This window comes from Eptatretus burgeri, chromosome 10, assembly GCF_056783735.1.
Source record: "Eptatretus burgeri isolate ZD-2024b chromosome 10, Ebu_testis_v1, whole genome shotgun sequence".
NCBI classification, from domain to species: domain Eukaryota; kingdom Metazoa; phylum Chordata; class Myxini; order Myxiniformes; family Myxinidae; genus Eptatretus; species Eptatretus burgeri.
Genome location: NC_140970.1, coordinates 61,320,620 through 61,327,666, shown reverse-complemented (window position 1 = coordinate 61,327,666; position 7,047 = coordinate 61,320,620). Strand labels below are relative to the sequence as shown.

Sequence of the window (7,047 nt, the reverse complement as noted above, 5' to 3'; positions counted from 1 at the left end):
ACTGGAACTCGTGGTTGACTGGGTGGTGTTCGTGGTTTTAAAACAACCCACCGTACCACAACGTTAATTGTGAGCGGTGGCCCCAGGCCCGGCTCTACCGAGGACAACCGGGGATTAATCCCCCTGAGTGACAAGCTGGTGTCTCGGTACCCGTCGCCGCAACAATATATATATATTTTTTGTTGTTGTTGCAGTTGTGCAAAACCGCATGCCTCTAAAGCAATGGCACCCAACATACAGTGATCCCCAGGCAGTTATTTCATTAGTCTTCGTGCAGTTAGACCTCCCCTCATGTCTAGTGGGTTAACGGGATGAAGTGTGTTACGTGGGTCTTGTAGTTAGGTCTCGTAACTATCTCGAACCATATTCTGATTCCGACTCTAACCCTTTCCTTTTCGCTATGGTACATAACAAGCATGCAAGCATACATGCCATTCGATAGGCAATTGATAAGAAGCACACCACGATGCATCCCGTAGCTCGGATTCACTACATCTACACACGACACACGATACCACCCACACATTGAGTGTCATTATTTCATTCAAATCAGTGTGCCAATTCCCAACTGGCACCTCACCTTATTTCACCCCTCGCTCACCAAACCTCACCACTTTGACCACAAACGTCTCCCACACACGGGGAAAATATTACAACACCCCCTCATACCTCTGCATCGCTGCAATTCGCCACTCTATTTTGAGGAGTACTGCACGACTCGGATTGTCTTCAGAACTGCACGACTCGGATTGTCCTAGGCACCGCGCGATGCGTGACCACACCATAGACGTTATTAGCTTGACCGCATCTCACCGAGGATGTCCCAGGTGAGCATGCAGGATTAATACAGCCCCCACCCAGTCGCTGGACCATGGCGGGACCAGGGGCAATGAGGAAGGGGCGCAACAAGGGTGATCCGGGAGTTTGGATCGGGAGCCGGGTGTGCGTTTTGGCTCATGAGGGGGCCCGTGGGTGGCGGGGAAAGTCCGTTGCTATTTCACATTCAGAATGCACTTGGAGCACGTTCAGGGCCAGGGGTGCCAGCTCAGGGAGCATGCCTTTTTGTTGAGTCAGGAGCTCCGACGCATGCCAAAGTGGGTGGGCAACTGAGACGGTTTCCAGTCCCGGAGCCTGGCAGGGCTTGGTTAGGGCTGCTGTGGCCAAAAAGAGGAACAGGATTCGGGTCACAGCGCATCGCTTTCCGGTCGTCACCCCACCCTTCACCCGGCTCATACATGGGGGAGCGTGGAGCCGTTACTCTCTTCGCTCTCTGCTCAGCTCTTCGCTTCACCCCTTGTCTCACAATTAGTGTGTGATTGCCAGGACGTGCTTCTTCTTGATAGCCTGATCCGGGGCGTCTGCCAAGACTCCCTGCCGTGCTGTCAACGTTCTGCCACCCCCCATGCAGCCAGACGAACCAGTGCAGAGTGCACGTTGCCACAGGCCCCGGCAAAGCAATTAAGCAGGAGATAACGCACCTTATCACGAGGTGGGAACGCTCAGGTGGAGCGTCCCACAGAGGTACATGTGACACATACAGACTTTTACACAGCTAGGTTGGGAATTATTCTCCTTATGCATCTATTCTCCTCTCTCTATCCACCCCTCTTTGGACGCACAATGAACATCATTACTGACTCATGATCTCTTTTCTCTGGCACACCGTACCCCCCACATTGCACGACACCACACCTCTCACTCCCACATCTTAGACACCACCAGTATTCCACCCACCTGCCGTGCTGTTCTCTCTCCCTAAGCGTTCTGGGTTGCGTTGGTCTGGCTACCACACCAGGTACTGAGAGGTCGTTTATCCTCACCTGCTTTCTTTCTCTCTGGCTATCTAATCGTGTGTGTGTGTGTGTGTGTGTGTGTGTGTGTGTGTGTGTGTGTGTGTGTGTGTGTGTGTGTGTGTGTGTGTGTGTGTGTGTGTGTGTGTGTGTGTGTGTGTGTGTGTGTGTGTGAGTGAGAGATGGGGCCTGTCCAAGCAGAAATTAATATTGTAGAAGATATAACGGGATAACTCTGCTCTGTCTTCTTTTGTTAGTTGTTGCCTTTTGCCGCATGTGCGTACTGAGGGCATGTCCCCCAGTAATTAGATCATGTGATCTTTAGATAAACGGTATTCATAAGACAGATGACCCAAAGTCACGTGGTCAAGTTATTGGTGTTCATGGTCCATTAGTGATGCACCGCATCACAAAGTTATTCGTGTGCGATGGCCTGGGATTCCGGAGAGTCTGGTGGGAATCTGAGGTTGTTCACCTCTCGTGGTGTTCACCCTCGACCCCAGGTCCACAAGGATATATATATATATATATATATATATATATATATATATATATATATCCATATATATATATATATATATATGCATGTTTCCACCCCTCCCTCGACCACCTTACCATCAGCGAAGCAACAGACGGTACTTGCGTGTCTGAAAATCGCAGAAAAAAAATAAAAGATCGCTGGCACGATCTCTACCAAAGTTAGTTGTTGTTCGTCTTTCGGCTGCTCCCGTTAGGGGTCGCCACAGCAGATCATCCGTTATAATCCGCATACTGATTTGGCATAGGTTTTACGCCGGATGCCCTTCCTGACGCAACCCTGGTCGCCTCTTACGACACAGGGATAAGGATTGGGTTTCGCCATGATTCCGGGCTGCCCTACACCCTCTCATTGCGCGGCCCAGTGCAGAGCTCCCGTCTTCAAGCGATCCTCCAACCCAAGCCTCCGAGTAGCCGGATTACAGGCGCACGCCACTACGCCCGGTCTCTCTACCAAAGTTAGTATATATCTATATTATGATTTCGGCACACCCCTTTTTTGTTCCACCATCAGATTTTTGTTACTGCATGAAATGAAACAAGCTTTGACATATATAGCAATGATATTGTGACGTTCACGGGACTTGAACAGTCCCGCCAACGTAGAATGAGCCGAAACGATGGAGGCGGTTTATTTATTTATAACCCAAAGATGGCGGTTCTAATCGCTCTACCGCAAACGGGACGAGGAAGGTGGCACGAGTCGCTTTTCACTGAGTTGATAACGTTTATTCCTCTAACCAGAAATAACAAGACGCGGAAAGAAGAGGGATCCGGGGCGATTCGACGGGATGGTGGTGTGGGTTCGGGCGTGGGGAAAACACAGACAATTCCAATGAATATACAAATCTCAAACCCTCTAAGGCACCAGGTACACACACACACACACACACACACACACACACACACACACACACACACACACACACACACACACACACACACACACACACACACACACACAAAACGTAGCTATTTCTGGTGGTCAGGCTGGACCGTGGTGTGGACGCAACAGTCCCTGGATTGGCGTCGGACGAGCTGGCCTTGCTCTCGTCAGGGAGGCAGGAGAAACCGTGGTGCTGTCGACCTCCTGGTCTTGGCCCAAGTCCGCTCACAGCCGCCAGGGAACCAGTTATGGCACCAAATTGCGAGCAGGAGAGGGAGGCAGGTCCGCCCGCCGTTCGACCCCGTACTCCGAGCCAGCAGAACGTCAGAGCCAACCAAGGTGAGGCACGAGGCTCAGCAAGGCTACAAGACACGATGAAACCAGGACCGAATCAGCGCAACAACAAGCACGCTCCCAGCACAACAACCTCCACCCCCCAAAAAAACGGTCTTTCTGTCCCGATCTTCTTCCTCTTCCTTTTCGACCCCGAACAGAACCTTTTTATCCTCCTGTCCTCGTCACTTCCAATCGAGCCATTTATTGGCCCACCGCCGTCGCCTTCTGCCAATCGTGATCACGGGGCGGAGCCATCCGCTGCACTGTCCTGTGACGTCACGGCCAGTCTCCAGAGAATACCAAAAGGGGTTTACGCAGACACACTTACCCTATCCCGTCTCCCTATCTAATTACGTGACAATTATCATTTCCCCCTTGAAGAAATAGACATTTACTAGACAACTTATCACCACTGAATTGCTACTTATTACATCAAGATCCTGGTAAACTCGAACAGCATGGCATACCTAATTAAACATCCTAATTACCCTTTGAATGCATACCCCCCCCTCAAACGTAACAATATTATTGTCTTCCTTCAGAGGCCCCTCAAAATTCGTTTTGATGATTATGGTAGTTAGAGTTCAAAAACTCCATTTGCAAAATGGGAGGAATTATTGCACAAAAAAGAAATTAAAATGTTTCCTATTTTTTAGAGGACCACTAAGATGAGTTCGGCTCATAGAATCACGCTCCGTTTGGGGAGAAAACTGTTGAGTTCATACCTGACGAATTTGCACTTTCCTTGTGCCGTAGTTTCTTCACAAAACCATGACTTTCTGACAAAGTACAAAGTATTTCTTTGCTTTTTTATACATGGTTGCCGTTTTGAAATTTTCATCGACCGATACCCGCTGCCCAGCCGGACCAACTGCCAAAGTATCGCCCGGTCAGTTACTGTTGAACTCAAAATCATGATCATCGTTTTAGTGTGGAGGTGAGTACTGACAATGTACTTGGGTCTTTTCCGGGTGGGTGCGGGATTGAGCACATGCACATAAAAATCTCGGGTCTCCGCATAGTGGCGTACAGGCTTAAGTCGTACTTCTGTTTACTACCGTAGAAAATCACAGAACCATCCGATCGACATGCTGTTAACCGTTTCAGAATCAGCTAAATTCTACAACATATGAATATGTAGACGAAACTGATCCGGCCAGCTAAAATCTACAAGATATGAATATGTAGACGAAACTGATCCGGCCTTTTGGATCACTTTAAAGTAGGGTGCCCTGTAATTTTAATGCGCTCTATGGATCCCCCGGAACTCACGAATGGTACACGTTATGTAGTCACTAAACTACATGGTAATGTCATCGAAGTGGAGCTACTGTGGGACAGTTGAAGGGGAAAACCTGAATGATAATCAATGGATAAAAATGATATAATATATTGTTTAAAATACATTCATGCTATCTGTCTTTTACCATATGTTGCCAGTGACGCCCGTCCAAGACGGGCACCTTTACTAGTGTATATATATATATATATATATATATATATATATATATATATATATATATATATATATATATATATGTGTTGCAAGTACCCAGGGTCAAGGGAGTGTTCCATTACCAATCAGCTTGTAGAGCGCTCACCAAGTAGCTTAAGCACTCCAATGAAACAGTTGATCAGGAATGGCTGGCTTGGAAAGCAATGGCGAGTTGACTATACACACCCCGGATGTTTCTGGTCGAATGAAATCACCATTTACAAAGCAACCCATATGGAATAGAAGATCAGGATTTTATCACAGGATATCCTCTTCCTCCTATCCCATACAATGATGATCACTTTCTTAAAACAAGAGTGTGCTTATAAAAATATAGAGTAATCAATCACTCAAAAGTTTGTGGATCGAAGCCAGCATTAAAATTCCAATATCGCTGCAAGTTGAAGAAATGGCTGGATAAACTCGTGTTCCATGAGCCTAAATGTTAGAAAATACACAATTTAAGATTGCATAATCAGATCATTCCCGTTACAAAACCATGACCTTTTCGACCCCCGTTAATCACCCACATCCAAGACCACCACCTTCCAAATTTCCATTTTTACCATCCTGAGAATTTGTTTCTGTATCCATTTTGTCCACTCCTACCCCACATTCCTCCCCACACCCATTCTTTGTCCATGTGTCTGTCTCTGTCTCTATCTCTGTCTCTCTCTATTTTATCATTCAACCCTGCTGTTGGTGTTCCCTCCCCTCTCTCTACTTGACTCTGTATCCAATTTTTTTTTAAGACGATCTATATACATTTGTCGAGTCGAGCTTGACAAATGACTGCATTTGTCAGGCCCTTATTCGTATAAATTGGTCGATTTCACATTGATCTCAAATAGTCGGCCAATGTGTGCTAGGGTCTTGGTTCAATCCACAGCTCGTTATTGTCACCTACCCAACTCATCCACCAAGTGGTGTCGTAACCTGTCCATAACGTTGAGTTTTGAGATTTATCATTTTTGACCCCATCTCTCAATTGTGAAGAATCAGTTTTAAAAAAATTCTCGTATCAGGATCTTCACCAAAATCGAATCAATTTGTTCTTGTCGACACACACCCAACTCGTTCACAAAGTCTCGTCAGAATCTGTCCATAACTTGAGATATCCTGCTCAAAGACAAATCGACAAGGGTGAAAACATAACCTCCATCCACCTTTGGTGGCGTCAGTAACACATAAATGGGACAAGATCAGGAAGAGAGAGGAGAGGAGAAAAGGTAAAGAAAGGACTAAAGGAAGGATCCCACATGGGGTTTATTGGAAAGATGGGGGACAAAGGTAAAGGTGAGGGGGTGAGGGGGATTTTTCAACTTCGGTGCACAAAGTATGTACATTGTACACGACTCCCAGCAGAACGGTAAATGACTAATGGTATAAATATGCACGTTCAAACCATTTTCATGTAAATATATGAAATGCGTCCAAGGTCTTTTGGAATCCACGTAAAGCTGCGGACTCTGTCATGGCTAATTTGTATGTACCTGTTCGGATGTTTGGAGAATATCTGAAACATCCACATCTGAAAAGTGTCATCGTTTATATGGCAAATTAAATACACCACAATACAGACGTTGAGTGTATTGAACACATCAATTACACAGAACAGTGATGAAGGACATGCAAGTCCACCGAACTTTACAAGAAATACACCTGTTGAAGAAAAAAAAAATTATATTCCATTACAACATGGCAGTCAATACTGAAGGTATCAAATACTGTATATACACATCCTTGTTCCTCTCATAACCAAGCTCCAACCTGTCCAAAACTAAACTTGAGTACACTTAGCCACAAAAGACACCAGCAAACGAGACTTCAGCCTTCCATCTGGTCATTTGCTTTCAGGAATTCAAGATGGTTGAGTTCAAGAAAAAGGTGAAAATGTCATTCGATGGGGCAGCAAACGATAGGCAAGCTTGTACCTTCAACATGAGACGTGTACTTTTCACGGAATGGTACAGATATAAAAATGAAATAAATTAATTTTTAAA

The 7,047-nt window shown here is 46.0% G+C and overlaps 1 pseudogene; it reads right to left on the bottom strand.

The window, feature by feature from the left end:
* Positions 1–2,632: 2,632 nt before the first annotated feature.
* LOC147018693 (signal recognition particle RNA) lies at positions 2,633–2,773 on the bottom strand (annotated as a pseudogene).
* Between the last annotated feature and the right edge of the window lie 4,274 nt (positions 2,774–7,047).